Below are 18,368 nucleotides of genomic sequence, written 5' to 3'. Positions count from 1 at the left end.
TATATTAATCAATCTTTTTATATTTTTAATTTAAATTTTTGTTGGATTATAATGATATTTATTTACATAGGTTTAAAAGGTTTGTGTAAAGACAAGGTTAACCTGACTTGACACAAATATTGAATGGGGATCATTTTGGGTTGATCTCTAATTAAGCAAGTTAACATGAGATTGGCCCATCTATTAATTGTGGCAAAGCGGTATATTAATATTGTGAAGGTGGGTCCACCCGCTTTAACACATATGAACCCATCAAATGGGTTTGGTTAATATTTTAAAATCCGCTAGGGTTTGACTTTTTACATTAGATACCTAAGCTCGACCTCATTATTAATTTAATTTTCTAAAAAGCCTATATTTTTAATTTTCTTTACATAAAACAAAAAGGTTTCTAAAATAGAAGTAAGTGTGAACTCTTTCTTAAAATATTACTGAATGGTTATGTAAAAGTGTTTCTAATGCTCAAATTTTTTAAATAGTATTTCAAATGTTCAATTTTAAATCAACACGACTTGAATGGACCAATTTTATCTAACTTATATATGATAATATAAACAGGTTGGTTTTACTGTTTCAAATATAAAGCGATGAGTTTGGTATAGAATTCCTAAAATTTGATAAGATTTGGCATGTAATATAGTAATAGGTTTGAGTTTGGAGAAAATTTTATTGTCTCAAATTTGACCCCTTAGCCTTTCCTATTCACACCAAACCCTTAGCTTGCAAAACATTGTCATGTTTGTGGGCTGTGTTAAATATTGTTAACTTACTATTTATTATCAAAGTAATGTTATAGACACAAGTTATTTTATAACATTTTTACAAACTGATGTTATAGCCAACTTCTTACTGGTTTTCATCTAGGCTCACCATTAATATCATTTTTGTATTTACTAATAATTACTTATCACATTTGCAGTTTGTAAATTTATTTGTAAAATAGGTTGTATCTCTAGCATTACTGATTATCAATGCATTCATTCAAAATAAGCTTGATAATAAGAGTAATGTTAGAAATACAAACTATTTTGCAAATTGTTGGGTTAAGATTTCTTGACCCGGTTAATTAATTCAATTTATCCAAGTTGATTAATTAGGTTCAATTGTATGCAAATCGTGAAGACACCAACAAATCACTAAAAATACTGAGTGCAGCGGAAAATAAATTAGACACGGTGATTTGTTGACAAATGAGGAAAATCTTGCAAGACAAAAACTTCACCAGGTGATTTTAAGGTCACTACTTCCAAGAATTTACTAATCAACAATCAAGGGTTACAAGTATAAGGAATCTTACCAACTACCATTGACTTATCTCGAAATACCAACCTATAGTAGAACCTTCACTCTAATACGCAATTGGACTTGATCTTGTAGTAGCCTTCTTTCCCTTAATGCATAAATCTCCAATTTGTGACTAATTCTTTGCACGGATCTCAAGTACGTGACTAATTTCAGCAACTTGAACAGATATTGTTGGTTACAAAGTTCTTTACTTCATCAACAATGAAGATCTAAAAGCACTTGATTACAAAACCCTATGGCGTACAAATGCAGTAGTTTCACACAGAGAATATAAGTCTCTTGGTTTTTGTATCCGTGTGTGACGACCTTTAAAATAAGCCTTATATCTGTCTAGGGTTATAAGAAAGAAAACCCCAAACAAATATTTAAGACTGGGTTGAATTTCGGATCTGAAAATTCTGAATTTGTAATTTTCAATAGATCGAGCTACTGTTGAGCTATCTATCGAGTTTCACATTAAGTTTTAATAGTAGGTATTTGTCGAGCTATTTGTCGAAACTTAATGAACAGTTTTTCTTTACTTGTTTCTTGGACCAATCTTCATGTCTTTATTACTTGACTTGAACAACATGTTTCTTGAAGTACTAAACCTATCTTAAATGTACCCAATTACAAGTAAAGTGCATTTTGTTAAAGGATTAGCCAATTACAACAAAATATGATTTAACACAAATAAATTTACAAATTGCTGATTTGGTGAGTGATTTTTGGTAAATTAAAAAGTGATGTTAATGGTGGGTTTAGATGAAAGCCAATAAAAAGTTGGCTATAACATCAGTTTGTAAAATAGTTTGTGTCTATAGCATACTATTGTGTAGATACACTTCCCAAAGGACATTAAATTAGGTTTGATATTCCATAGAGTGATTCTAATTAAATTAGTCAAGTTTTTTCTACAACTTCTCTAATTTTATTGTTATCTTACTATTTATCAACTCATTTTGCTTATACAACAATTGCTGCAAACATATATCGAACAAATCCTATTTTGTTAACACAAAGATTCCTAAAGCTTCTGGAATGCCAGTATACGAGAATGACAAGCATCTTAAATAAATCCAATACAATTGAAATGGGTGAGACACTGTTGCCTGCAACGAGTTGGCAACCTGAATGTTGCACGCTTGCACTGGTACTCTCATTATATATTATAAGATGCAATGTCATAGTTGATTTAGCATATATTTTTTATTAATAAAAAAAATGAATAATTAGCAAACATAGTACGAACATACAATATTAAATAACGTATTTATATAATATTTATCAACAAAAGAATAACCCAAGGATGGAATATAATTCATCGTTTGGTCAACGACTCAACATATATAAGCCAATCTCACACGATGAAATATTTTAGTAAGCAGGCCATCTTAGAAAAATCCTTGTAACAGCCCATATTTGTGTTGTGGGGCCCCCACTCCAAGGAGTAGGATGGGTGAGAAAGTTTTCTCTATTAGGTGGGGCGGGACAGGAATAGGGCAAAACAAAATCATATAGGGCGAAAATGAAGACTTTACATGTCCATCAGCCCTGTCCCGTCCTGCCTCATTGTCATTCCTAAGCTTAACTTGCCAATTTTAATAAAATCTTATGGAAAACGTTAAAACATTTCACTAGCATATATAAATGGAATTATAAAAATATATCATCCACCTTAGAAAGGAATTATGGAATTGTGGCTTAACCTGTCACCCTCGTTGCCAACCCTCTCCCTAAAAAAAAAAAAAAAAAAACGGATAACTTGTTAAAACAGGGAGATTATACAACTGCGTAGTTGAAAATGAATGAAAATGTGGCCGACTTGGTCTATTTTAATTTAAAAATAAATTTTAAGTTTATAAACTCCCACCTATCACGTAACTCTCGGGCCCATGCTACGTACACAAACACATGCAAACAAGCAATCCCTTTTGCTCCTCTAATCATGTATGTAATTGTACAACTCAGAGACTTCACAGAGCCATCAAAAAGGTTTTTTCATTTCTTCTTTATAATTTTCTCTTATTTTTTTTGGTTGAAATTTTTTGATTCTTAAGTTCTCTTTAAACAGTGAAAGGTGGTGAATATTAGCATGAGATTCTGATGAATAAGTTCTTGTTGGTGAGCAGTTCATTATATTAGCTTTCTAGAATTAACATCAGCAAGTATGGCAAGTAGGCATGAGAATTTAGAGGATCCAGTTACAAGTGTGATCGAAGAAACGATACACGTTGCGGTGGAAAGAGATGTGAAAGACTGCAAATCAACACTGTTATGGGCTTTACACAACAATGGAGGAAAGAGGATTTGTATCATTCATGTACATAGACCTGCACAGCGGATCCCCAGTAATTGTAAGTCACAAAATTTACACAAAGATCCACGTGCAGGAGTATGTCTGATCATGTATGTTTATAATCGTTTTACCTTAATATAATAAAAATATATATGCATCTATTCCCAAAACTGGGCATATCTATAAGTTAAAAAATATAATAATAAATAAGGATCCTTATAGCATAACGGAACTTGTGACGATGGACCATCTACGGCGTTTTTTTTTTTTTTTTTTTTTTTTTTCATATAAAAGAAAGAAAGAAAAAAGAAAAAAATATGTATTATTAATTGCAAAGTAAAGTCAACGTGAAAATGTCTACCTCACATTAGACCCTTTTTTTTTTTTATTTATTAAATTATAATTAATTTCCTTAAAACACTTAACGTACTTTTATTATCATAAAAAAAAAAAAAAAAAAAAAAAAAAAGTCTCCACACAGGCACACACCACACCACAACGTGTTTTTCCCTGTTCTAATTAAAATTTAACTTGGTTTTAGATTTGTTGTTCTAATTAATTTGTCTTTTTCTCTGTTCTTGATCTGTTGTTGTTGTTCTGATTTTAGATTTGTTGATGTAATTAATTTTTCTAATTTTAGATTGTGTTACCATTACACTTGAGAGAGAGAAATGAGTTCGGTTGAGAAGGGAGAGAGTGAACAAAGAGGAAAAGGAGCTGATTTTTTGGGTTTGCTCAGCCAAAAATGACCTTGGCTAGTCTGGTGGAGATGCTCTTAGTTATTAATAAAAAAAAGCTTTGAGATTTTTTAGCATTATTTCTTACTATTTATCTTTTAGTTAAAACTCTTATCACTTAATCTTTTATCGCTTTGAGATTGTTCCTCTTAACCATGGTAGTCCCTCACAAATTCTATGTCCATCATCTGAGCTTCAAACTGATGAAGGTGCACATCATGCCTCTAATTCCATTACAATATGTAGTATTTACATTAAATTTATATACCTTTTTTTTTTTTAATCGTATTTAGTTATATTCATAATTTATTTGTGATTTGGTTGCACCTTCATTATTGCACTTTCCACCAGGATCTGCATCATGCATAAAAGTTCCAAATCCATCATATTACTATAGCATCATTGCAAGTGGCTGGTTGAGAAGATTGTGATGATCTTACATGTTTCTTTGTTGGAAGTTTGAATTTCATAATACTGATCCATTGATGATAGAAATTGTTGATTTTATCAAAGAATTAAGATGACCCAGGTAAATGATGTATCAAAGAGGATGAAATGAAAAAATTCGTGGGAAATTGATGTACATAGAATTATAACATTAGTATGTAGGGAGTTTTAGACCCATAAAGGGGAGGGAGTAGAAGTTCAGTCATAAAATGGACAAGCTTGATACTGTCTTCAGTTGCCCCTTCTGCAATCATGGAACTAGTGTTGAATGTTGTATGTTAGTAATTTTTATTAAATTTCATTTCCCTCTGGTGCATGATGTTCTGAAGATAGTTTCCATCTTATTGAGTTTTTATCTCTCTTCGTATGCACCTTTTGCTGAGACTGTTCATGACATGTGCAAATTTAAGAAGTTGTATTTCCTGTGTACTTGGGTTGTGCTTTGCACTTATTCAATGGTTCATTTACCTATCAAAAAAAATTGAGAAGTTTATGAAAATGGGGTAGCTCAAATTCTGGTTAAAATCTATCACTAGATGTCCATATTTTCATCTACTGAATTGTTGTATCATACCCAACTGAAATTGATGAAATCATTGTGTTATTTATGGAGGAAAAAATAATTTTTCTAGCTTTTTTTCATGGCATATTTTTCATTAATTGGATAATGTGAGTGGGAATTTTATTATTAACATGAAATTCTTTGTGCGACCTAATAATTCTTCAATTTGGTAGCAAGGTATGCAACCATGCACTCAAATTAAATGTTAGCTGGAATAAAAAGCTTTAAGCATGATTTTTTTTTTTTTTTTTGGGTTAATTTATTTTGCTGTTAAAATAATATTCTTGTGCTTGAATATGTGGGAGATCAACAACAGATGTAAATGTGATATATGTTATGTTATTAACTTATTTCACAATATATTATACGATTCTTTCCCTTATTGGGAGAGCTTCTTTTTCTATTATACGATTCTTTCCCTTATTGGGAGAACTTCTTTTTCTTTCTTTTTTTTCTTCCAAGTGACTGGAAGAATCAATTTCTTGTGGTACTAGCATTATTTATTAAATAATTGACATAATTCTAGATAATTATGTCAATAGGTACACGTTCTTTATCAAATTTTTATTATTATTTGTTTTATCAATAGTTACTAATGTTGGAAAAAAGAAGGGTTGAGGAAAGGCTAAAGCATCAATGCAGAGATGGTGAAATAGAGGTTGAGATTTATGATGGTAAGTGAGTGACTTATTGCTATGTTGGTTTGTTAAAATTAATTATGGTATCATAGCTATATGACATTGTTAACATGTTTGATTTCAATCTTCAGAATTGTTACACCAAAAGCCACTCGAGAGATTACTATTCTTTTTACCAAAAACTTAATGGAGCTTGGACAACCTTTACAGAATACCCAAATTCTGAGCTAGGGACTTTATATGCTCAATATAGAACTCAACATTTTAAGCATAAACAGCCAGATGAGGAAGTGAAGAAGGCATTTGTAGAATCAATGAAACACGCTATTTTGATTGGATGTTTCGCATTAGAAATACTATTTTTTAGAAGTATAAAGAGAAAGAAGATTGTTACAAGAAAGTCCTTCCTTCATTTTTACACCTTTTTGGAAAGCGATGGTGGATAAATGGATGAAGAGATTAGGGGGTGAGTATAAATGAAATACATGTCATAAATTCTCTCACTCTCTCTCTAACCATTATTTGTTAATATTTACATAAAAACTAATGTTCTAGTGTATGAATTATGTGTGCAGGAGATAAGTTTGACAAATAAGGATAACAGAAATAAGTCTAAAATTTTGTCCACTACAGATTCTGTACCAATGGCCAAATGCAGATATAAAATGGCATATTATATTATCATCAAATAATTTTAAATTTTATCATGTACTTACATAGTTTAATAACTTTACCAATGTTTTTTTTTTTTTTTTTTCTTTTAAATATTGCAGTATCTTGAGATAGGCTCTAAGCCTAGCCCCATTGATTGCTTTAAGAAATTTCACACAAAGAAGGATGGCAAAGAATGGCAACTAATCAAGCTAAGACATTATATGTATGCAACTTACACAAAATTTTTAATTTTGTATCAACTTTAGTTTTTTTTTTTTTTTTTTTTTTGATTTTCCATGTGGTTTTTACTTATGTGTAGGAAAAAATGGATGCCATAAAGGGCAAAGCTGTTTCTGAAGTACTAAGACAAATGATTATTAGATCTTTTGTGAAGTGGTTGGTGAACCAAGTCATGGTCGTATTCTTGGCATGGGAATAGGTATTAAGGCTAAGATGTGTACGGCTTAACTTCATCTGGTAAAGGTTGTAGCAAACATTGCAGAGAAATTTTACAAAAGAAAAAAAGATTTGGAGGCATGTCTTAGAGAGGAAATGGATTCCAAACTTACAAAACTTGTGGAGAAGCTTGAGGAGAAGTTTGCACAAAAGTTGTAGTTTGATGGGCATACCACAACAATCTAACATAGATCCAGCTACCACAGTACAATCTCAAACTTATGCTTTTGCCTCTTGGATCTTCTACAGCTTTCTATTGGTTTGTTGTGGTTTATAGCTTGCATCTATTATAATATTATGTTATTTATATTTAGTTTTGATAAATGATAATAGGACTATGATACTATCAATTGTGTTGACTGCCGTGTATAGGTTTTGTATTTAATTTTTTGTATATCATATGTGTTTTGTGATTTATGTTTTTCACAATTGTTATATTATTTTAATTTATATTTAATTTTGATAGAGGTTTAAGTAATCAATTAAGTTATTATTATTGTTAACTAGTCCATACATGTTTGTTGGCTTTATTGCTTTAAGTACTTTTTTTTGGGTGCAATGTGTACTTATTTATTGAAGTATTGATACAAATACAAATTCACTTTAATTGTTTCATTTTACCTATGTTTAATGCTTTTTTTTTTTTTTTTTTTTTTGTGTTAAGGATGGTACTAGTCGAGATGAAGAGGATAACTCAAACAATAAATGGAGGTCAAAAATAGCTTGGAGGGTGACTCAAAGGAAGACTAATATAGATCTTGTCGTAATTCTAGTTGTTTAAGTTTAAAACAAGGTTTAATTTCAGGATTTCTTTGTATATTCTATATTTTAAAGTTTGAATTTAAATGAAATTTTATCTTTCGATGGATCAATTTTTAGTAATTATTGGACTATTGTATCAATTTTTAGTAATTATTGTACTATTGTAACATGATAGGTTAAACAAAAATAATTTAAATAAATAAATAATAAAATATTTCAAAAATTATATAAAATATTATAACCGATGACATAAAATTTGGTCATAAATAACTTTATAGTGACGACAAATCTCTTGCAATTTATAGAATAGCGATACCCCTTAATCCCTTGCAAAAATGTTTTAAGTGATAGCTTAATATCGTCACGATTATTTCTAACTAAATGCGAGGGGTTAAAATCGCTTATAAATAAATTTTAGCGACGTCATTATTTGTCTCGTCGTTAATTTGAAATTCGCAAATAACTAATTATGAGGGTATAAAGGTCTTCATAAATAGTTATTAACGAAGACTGCTTCCCTTCGCTATAAAATAAGTTGCGAGAGGTTAAAAGCCCTCACAAATAAATTTTGGCGACACTGTTATTTGTCGCTAAAAAGTATGTCGTTAATTTTGAAATTCACAAATAACTAATTGCGAGAGTATGAAAGTCCTCACAAATAGTTGCTAAAGACGATTGCTTCCCCTCGCAAAAAATAAGTTGTTGACTTTTCTCGTCGTTTGGTAATATATTTGAAGGCAAATTTGTTCAGTAACGACAGTGGATTGCCCTTGTAAATTATCTATTCGCAAAGGTATGGTCACAAAACACTCTTTTAGCAACAAGATCAAATACGACGGCCTTTGAAGGCCATGTGTCCTTGTTAATAACCTTTTGTGACGATATTTGAATTTTTGTGAGGGAATTTTACCCACGCTAGTGACTCTTTTCTTGTAGTGGGTCCTTACCTCATTTGATTATTTTTTTAAAATGTTGTGCGTTGCAATATAAACAAATATTTGTCAAATTTTGGTGGCATATGTCCCATGATATCATGCATACATTAAGAATGATATATGAGGCTTAATATCAATGTTTTGATGTAGAGGAAAAAATAATAATAGTTTTTCTTTGAAAACTGTTTTGAAAAAAATCTTGATTATGAATTAGGAATTCTAAGTCCACAAAAGGGCAAATAAGAAAACATGATTGTATGCGATACCTAGCTTTATTCAAAACCTTAAATACATAATAATCTTATTAAAATCACCTTATGACTGATCAAATGCCCATATCACTTATCCCTTATTTGAAAGTAAAGGAACTGAGAGTCTAAAGTCAAAGGAGCTCCTACTTAAGAGCCACAATACCTAAACCAAATATCAAAACTTATAACTATCAATTCTAGCTTAGCACCCAAAAATTTTGTTCTCAGATGTAAACCCTTTTGCCTTCAATTTCTCTATCCTAAATTTCTATTCCCATAAACTTGAACCATAAACCCTGGCAAGAAGTTCAAGTAATTTCACATTCAACTATACCCAAAATATCTCAATAGTGAGAGCCATGATATGTGTTCACAGAAGGAAGACACTTTTCATCTCACGAGATATGTGGGCTCTAATTGAAGAATATAATTAAATTGGACTTACCCAAAGAAGCTAATCAAAATGGATTTAAGCCCAATTCCAAAAATCTTAATCTATATCTATATATATCTAAAAGCTGAAACGTAGCATTTATTATTACTACGCTCCTATTGAGTAATATTAGCAGCCACATCATCCACTTATTCCAACATTTTCTCTCTCCTTTTGAATTATTTGCTTTCTCCCTTCTATTTAATCCATATTTTGTCCACACAACAAGATGAATACTCTCTCTCTTTCTATATATGTGTGTATATAATATATAATATATATATTCTTTCATTTGGTGGATTTTTAATTCTTTATTGGAACTCTAAATTCGGTTGACGATTTTTTTTTTTTTTTTGTTGTTTGTTGTTGTTGTTGTTGTTGTTGAACGTTACTTTGGGTTGATGCATTGGATGTATTTAATTTATCCTTTTCATTTCATTTTCTTCGATTGTTGAATGTTATCCAATGATATTATATATTGATATAATGTTATTTTATTATGCAGCATAGCTTGGATAATTTATTGTTTACAATTATACATTATCTTTTGAGTATTCTTCTACTCATCTATTTTCATATAATTTTTCTATTTCTCTCACATTATCTCCCAAAATGTGGTTACTCTCTCTCTCTCTCTCTCTCTCTCACACACACACACACACACACATTTATTCTCTCTTGCAACTCTACTTTAGATACTTTTGATGGTGTGTTTTGTGAGCTCCTCATCACATGTACTCTCTCTCCCCTTATAGTTTTTGTTAAGTTAATTCTTAGATAGTTGGAAAGTGAGAATTTGAGTTTATATCAAAATACAATTTACATGACTATGTATTTGAATGTGCCTATCAATTATTTGAGTAATATCAATTATAAATTTGTGATGATATTTGATTAATATGACAATTTCCTTAAGAGAATAAGAATTTTAAAGAATTAATTTGAAACTTAAAAAATTTTAGCTATAGAAAAAAGAAAAAAAAAGAAAAAAAAAGAAAAAGGAGAACATAACACACTATAGCAAAAGTTTGAAAAATATAGATCTCTTGAAAAAAGAATAATATCAATCAAACAAACCTAATTTTTTTCCAAAAAAAAAAAAAAAAAACCCCAAAATAATAGAATAATATATTTGTAGAGATAAAGATGAAAATACTTTTAAAAACAGTTTAATTTTTAAGGAGAAAAAATTTCTTCAATAAATTTTAGAGAATTAGTCATACATTATATCACATTAGAAAGTAATTATACATTCTCACATATAACGTGGGTCTGCGAGTAGTAAAAATAAGAATTCATAAAGTATAGAGATCAAAACCATAGAGAACATAATTCAGGGAGGTTCATATCATTTCACATATTAAACAATTATGAGGTGATTGTAATCGTACTTAGGAAAGTAGTAACAACAACGAACCCATGATTGCGGTGCAAGTATAATTACGAATTATTTTGGTGGTCAAAGAGAGCACACCGGCTGGGTGTGTAAGATATTAAAATGGGAGGCTTTAAAAGATTTGTGCTTTGAAAGACTCACGGCTACAGGGGAGTTTTCTATAAAAAAAATTTCTTCATGCATTGCCAGTTTGGCACTATTTATAGACATGTTTGACTCGGTTTTCATTGCATAGCTTTCTTGCAATGCGCTGATAGATCATTTGAAAAATTTTCTCAAAAACCAATTAAGAACTTCCAACAAGAAATTCCATTTACTCTATCATAAGCATTACTGTAATTTACCTCTTCTAAAACAATCCATACATATTAAAAAAGGAAAACAAGAGGTTTTCTTTTTTTTTTTTTTGATTTTATAAGGATATTATTTTTGTAATAATACTACGTATCAAATTATGATTGAGTATTTGCCAGTATCGCATGAAGTCACATGTTAATAAATTTATGTGCAGTGTTGTTACTTTTGGCTTATTTGGATGTAGTGCAGCCGTTCTTAAATTTTGGGTTATTAGGTTTTAGGCTTCGAAAAAAAAAATGTCATTTTTAACTGGCCCATAAGAACAAACTTTAAAACTCAATTTGAGCCCACAATTTTTTTTTTTTAAATATTAATTTAGGGTCTAAACCGATCCACTCAAACTAGTTCTCAACCCACTTAAAGCCTATGGGCAATATGCCTAGTTGCCCTGGCCCATGTAAACTTGTCGTGTATTTTAAGGGCCATGCGAGAGGTGGTCCATTTTGGGAAACCAAACTATTTGGAGGCCCATACTGAAACAGATAGGATCCGATCATGGGGCTCACAAAATTACCCAAATAAAAAAAAAATTAAAAAGAAAAAAGAAAAGAGAATAATGAGAACAAGCCGGTGGGGTTGTTCGTAACTCACCATGGGAGCCATTGAGCAATATATATGACAAATAGAATTTAGTTCTAAAAGAGATATTAACAATTTAATCTCTGAAAATATGTACAAAATGAAAGTTAGATCAAGAGAATGAAATTAAGCAAATTACGATTTCACAACCAAAGATACATTCTTAATTTTGATTATGAATGAGAATGCAACTTTATGTAAAATTTAACTTAGGATAACCATGAGCATTTGTAGTAGATTATTTAAATTTTCATTTTATTTTTAAATAACAACCTACTTTTTATTTATTTAATTAACCACCTTTTATTTTCAGCTACATCAAATTTCTTATTTTAAAACCTATTTTAGTTAAATATTATTTTTTTCATTTATTTTATATTATTCCTCCCACTTTTCAAAACTCCAATTTTACTTTATCACCATCAATAAAACACAAAAACAAGAACCGAATATTCATCTTGACTCTTGAGAGTGAAATCTAGGTTGCAGGACACCCATTTTTCGCGTCATGTCGGTGTGACATGTGTTGACACCAGAACAGGTACGACTTGCTGAATTCCGGTGTTCGGTGACGGCGAGTGTCCNGGAGTATGTCTGATCATGTATGTTTATTTATATAAAACTTGGAATTTTTTTATGGGATCGAAATTCAGTTTTTGATGTGCTAAAAATTAATTGATTTATTGTAATCTAGGTTGCACGGACACGCCATTTTTCGCGTCATGTCGGTGTTTGACATGTGTTGAACACCAGAACGGGCACGACGTGCCGGATTTTGGTGTCCAGCGGTCTCTCTCTTTTTCTTTTTTCTTTTTTTTTTTTTCTTTTTCTTTTTAACATGGCGCCAATCACCGACGCGGCTCTAACACGGCTTTGATACATCTGACATGCCAACAGTGAAAAAAAAAACACAAATTTTGATAGGTGGACTTACCAATACAATTGATTTTGTGATAACTCTAAAACAATAAAGCAATTTAGAGTCTCTTACACTGAAATTTGAAACCACATCTCAAGTTCTTCTCAACCCACCCTCCCTTTGTTGATACTGTTGTTGCCCTCTGTACCTCGTTGTGAGTCAGATCAGGCCGATCGGCTAATTCTGACGTCACATCGTGCCCTCTATCCTTTGTCCCTTTCATCTCTCTCTCTCTCAGCATACAATAGGTCGATCTCTGATTCTCTGCTCTCTTTTTTTTTTTTTTTTTTTTTTTTCTTTTTAGATATTAATTTTGGTGATATGGGTGGGTGTACTGTTACTCCATTATTTATATAAGTTATAACACTTTTGTGTTTTGTTTTTTGTTTTTTTTTTTCACTGCTGCTGTCCATGTGCTCTTATCCTTTTTTTTTTATTTATTTTACTTATAATTATAAATTTGTTTTTGTGTGACCGCTAAGTTTTATTTATTTATTAAAGTTAAATATTGTAGGGATTTTACTAAAATGAATACTGAAAGTGAAAAATCATCACGAGACAGTGCTGCTCATCTGGAAATATGTTACTAAGTTAGAAAAAGCAAGTGTTGGTGGTGGGAATGTTGCTTTTAGATGTAACTATTGTAAAAAACTTTCAAGGGGTCTTATTCAAGGGTGAAGGACACTTGTTAAAATGTCTAATTTTGGAATACAACCATGTGCCAAGGTGGAGATGAGTATCAGAATGAAATGAGAAATTAGAAGATGCGTATGAGGAATCTTCCGTAGATTGAAGAAGCCTAAGCTAGTGTCTTTACCAACGATTCTCCTATAGTTCTAATTTGGCAGTAGAGAGTAGTACAGCTACAAGTCATCCATTTTTTTCAAAAAAAAAAAAAAGGGTTGGAATTCTCCTTTGAGAGGGCTTTTAACAATCAATGTCGAGAGCAATTAGATTCTCTTATTGTAGGCATTTTATTCTTCTGTTTACCCTTTCACTTTGCTAAGAACCCGTATTGGATTGAGATGATCAAATTTGCAGCTAATAATAATTTAGTGGGCTATATTCCTCGGTTACAATAAATTAAGAACAACTCTGTTGCAAAAAGAGAGGGCATATTGAGAAGTTGTTGAGGTAATAAAGACACTTGGAAGAGAAAGGGTTTAAGCATTGTAAGTGATGGTGGAAGATGTACAAAAAAGCCACTTATCAATTTTATGGCTACATCAAAGAAAGGGCCACTTTTTATCAAATCCATTGATGGTACAAAGAGTACAAAGACAAGCACTTCATTCTGCTTTTTTCTAAAGTCATTGTGAGGTTGGGCATAACATGTTGTCCAAATTATTACTGATAATGCATCTGTTATGAAGGCTCAGGATCTATTGTTGAAGCTGAATATCCTCATATATTTTGGTCACCTTGTGTTGTGCATACCCTTAATTTGCCTTGAGGAATATATGTGCACCTAAGAACTCTTTGCAAATGAGGCTTCATATAATGAATGTAACTAGATTGCACAAGTTTCAGATGAGGCAACTTTCATTCGTATTTTATCACAAATCATTTATGAGATTAGCAATTTTTAATTCATATTCCCCTTTGAAGTTACTTGTGTTGCTAAAACAAATTTGCTTCAATAATCATCATGCTTAAAAGATTGTTTCAAGTAAAACAAATCTTCGAAATTGGTCATTAGTGAGGAATGGATGTCATTAGAGAAGATGATGTAGGAAAAGCTCAAACTTGAGGGATTATGTTTTGAATGATTTGTGGTGGGACAAGGTTGCATATATTCTGAGATTCACAGACCTATTTATGAGATGCTTTGAGTGGCTGACAGGATGCACCTTTCTCCATAAGGTGTATGAAATGTGGGATTCCATGATAGAAAATGTGAAGAAAGAAATATACCGGCATGAAGGCAAGGAGACTATGAGGAGTCTTCATTCTATGATGTGGTACACAATATACTCATTGAAGGTGGACAAAAATTGCACACCACTTCATTGCCTAGCCCACTCCTTGAATCGAAGTAATTTTTCTATCTCTTTAATCTTTTTTTTATATTCTTTAGCATTTCCAAAAAATAAACTAAACTCATTAGTTGTACTTATTTATTTGCTTTTAACTAGGTATTATACTAATCAATGATTGAGGAAGTTAGAGGCGTGTTGTGCCACATAAGGATGCTGAAATTCTAGAAGAGAAACAAGTGCCTTAAAAGGTTCTTTCCTATCCTGTGATAGGAAGAAGTTATAGGAGTTGGTTTGTTTTCAGAATTAGGCTTATGATGATGATAACATGGAGGATAGGTGGATCTTTGATCCAATGCTTTGGTGGTCAAATTATGGGTCCATTTACCAATGCTTCAAACTTTAGCTCTAAAGCTTCTTGGACAGCCTTGCTCATCATCATGTGCTGAAAGGAATTGGAGTACATATGGCTTCATCCATTGTATGAGGAGGAATAGAATTACTCCTAAAGTGCTGAAGATTTAGTGTTTGTTCATTCTAATCTTTGACTTTTTTTTTTTTTTTTTTTTTTTTTGCTCCTCCAACACGGCTTTGATGTGTTCGATATGCCAACAGTGGAAAAAAAAAAAAACACAAATTTTGACCGATGGACTTACCAATACCATTGATTTTGTGATATAACCTAGGTCAAAGAATCCATTTAGAGTCTGAGAAGTCATTTTGAGAAACCCACGTCTCAAGTTCTCAACCCACCCTTCTGGCTCCCTCTGACCTCTACCCGCTGCCACTGCCGTTGCCCTCTATCCCTTGCCTGAGCTAGATCAGGCCGATCGGTGAGCTCCATAGATGTCGACGCCGTGCCCAGTGCCCTGTCCCTTCCTCTCTCTCTCTCTCTCTCTCTCTCTCTCTCTCTCTCTAGATATTAATTTTGGTGAATGGGTCATGGGTGTACTGCTGCTCACTTATTTATATAAGTTATAACACGTTTTTTTTTTTTTTTTTAATCCCACTCTCACAGTCTCACTGTCCCAGTTACTTAGCCTTTTGTTTTGCCTTATAAATTATAATGTTTATTATGAATTTAGTGATTTTTGTTTTTATGTGTCCAGCTATAGTTTTATTTATTTATTAAAGTTAAATATTGTAGGCGATTTTACTAAAATGAATACTGAAAGTGAAAAATCATTAGCCGAGACAGTTGCTCCTCTATGGAAATATGTTACTAAGTTAGAAAAAGCAAGTGTTGGTGGTGGGAATGTTGCTTTTAGATGTAACTATTGTAAAAAAAACTTTCAGGGGGTCTTATTCAAGGGTGAAGGCACACTTGTTAAAACTGTCTAATTTTGGAATACAACCATGTGCCAAGGTTGGAGATGAGTATCAGAATGAAATGTAGAAATTAGAAGATGCGTATGAGGAATCTTCACGTAGATTGAAGAAGCCTAAGCTAGTGTCTTTACCAACTGATTCTCCTATTAGTCCTAATTTGGGTCCTACTGAGAGTAGTACAGCTACAAGTCATCCATTTTTTCCCAAAAAAACAGAAAGGGGTTGGGAATTCTCCTTTGGAGAGGGCTTTTAACAATCAATGTCGAGAACAATTAGATTCTCTTATTGCTAGGGCATTTTATTCTTCTAGTTTACCCTTTCACTTTGCTAAGAACCCGTATTGGATTGAGATGATCAAATTTGCAGCTAATAATAATTTAGTGGGCTATATTCCTCCGGGTTACAATAAATTAAGAACAACTCTGTTGCAAAAAGAGAGGACACATATTGAGAAGTTGTTGAAGTTAATAAAGACACTTGGAAAGAAAAGGGTTTAAGCATTGTAAGTGATGGGTGGACAGATGTACAAAAAATGCCACTTATCAATTTTATGGCTCCATCAGAGAAAGGGCCACTTTTTATCAAATCCATTGATGGTACCAAAGAGTACAAAGACAAGCACTTCATTTCTGCCTTGTTTCTAAAGGTCATTGGTGAGGTTGGGCATCAACATGTTGTCCAAATTATTACTGATAATGCATCTGTTATGAAGGCTACAGGATCTATTGTTGAAGCTGAATATCCTCATATATTTTGGTCACCTTGTGTTGTGCATGCCCTCAATTTGGCCTTGAGGAATATATGTGCACCTAAGAACTCTTTGCAAAATGAGGCTACATATAATGAATGTAACTAGATTGCACAAGTCTCAGATGAGGCAACTTTCATTCGTATTTTTATCATAAATCATTTTATGAGGTTAGCAATTTTTAATTCATATTCCCCTTTGAAGTTACTTGCTGTTGCTAAAACAAAATTTGCTTCAATAATCATCATGCTTAAAAGATTGTTTCAAGTAAAACAGCATCTTCGAAATATGGTCATTAGTGAGGAATGGATGTCATATAGAGAAGATGATGTAGGAAAAGCTCAAACTGTGAGGGATTATGTTTTGAATGATTTGTGGTGGGACAAGGTTGCATATATTCTGAGATTCACAGGACCTGTTTATGAGATGCTTTGAGTGGCTGACATGGATGCACCTCTTCTCCATAAGGTGTATGAAATGTGGGATTCCATGATAGAAAATGTGAAGAAAGAAATATACCGGCATGAAGGCAAGGTAGACTATGAGGAGTCTCCATTCTATGATGTGGTACACAATATACTCATTGAACGGTGGACTAAAAATTGCACACCACTTCATTGCCTAGCCCACTCCTTGAATCCGAAGTAATTTTTCTATCTCTTTAATCTTTTCATTTATATTCTTTAGGCATTTCTAAAAAAATAAACTAAACTCATTAGTTGTACTTATTTATTTGCTTTTAACTAGGTATTATACTAATCAATCGATTGAGGAAGTTAGAGGCCGTGTTGTGCCACATAAGGATGCTGAAATTTCTAGAAAGAGAAACAAGTGCCTCAAAAGATTCTTTCCTGATCTTGGTGATAGGAAGAATGTTACTACGGAGCTTGGTTTGTTTTCAAGAATTAGGGCTTATGATGATGATAACATGGAGGATAGGTGGATCTTTGATCCAATGCTTTGGTGGTCAAATTATGGGTCCCATTTACCAATGCTTCAAACTTTAGCTCTAAAGCTTCTTGGACAGCCTTGCTCATCATCATGTGCTGAAAGGAATTGGAGTACATATGGCTTCATCCATTGTATGAGGAGGAATAGAATTACTCCTAAATGTGCTGAAGATTTAGTGTTTGTTCATTCTAATCTTCGACTTCTTTCAAGGAGGAGGGAAGAGTACACTAAAGGAGACTCTCATAAGTGGGACATTGGTGGAGATACTTGGGATGAACCATTTGGAGGACTTAGGTTGCTTGAGATTGCTTATCTCACACTAGATGAGCCAGAGATGGAGACAAGTCTTGTTGAGAATGATGACTATGTTGATTACAATGATGTTGTTGTTCTGTGATAATCTTGAAAGTTTAAAACTTGTTATCCTTTTATGTTTTTAGTTTGATGTTGAACTTGTTATCCTTTTATGGTTTGTACTCTAAACATTTTATGTGTATTATTGTACTACTTTGGGTGTTAGTTTACTTATTTGTAGTTCTTACATAATTTAAATTCAAGACATAATCATATTTTATGTCTAAAAATATTAAAAAATATGCCTAAATATAAAATTTAATTAATTATTTAACCGCCGTGTCCCTACCGTGTTGTGTCC

The sequence above is a fragment of the Quercus suber genome, unplaced genomic scaffold (assembly GCF_002906115.3).
Source record: "Quercus suber isolate HL8 unplaced genomic scaffold, Cork oak 2.0 scaffold_995, whole genome shotgun sequence".
In the NCBI taxonomy this organism is placed as follows: Eukaryota; Viridiplantae; Streptophyta; class Magnoliopsida; order Fagales; family Fagaceae; genus Quercus; species Quercus suber.
This window is presented reverse-complemented; position numbering follows the sequence as displayed.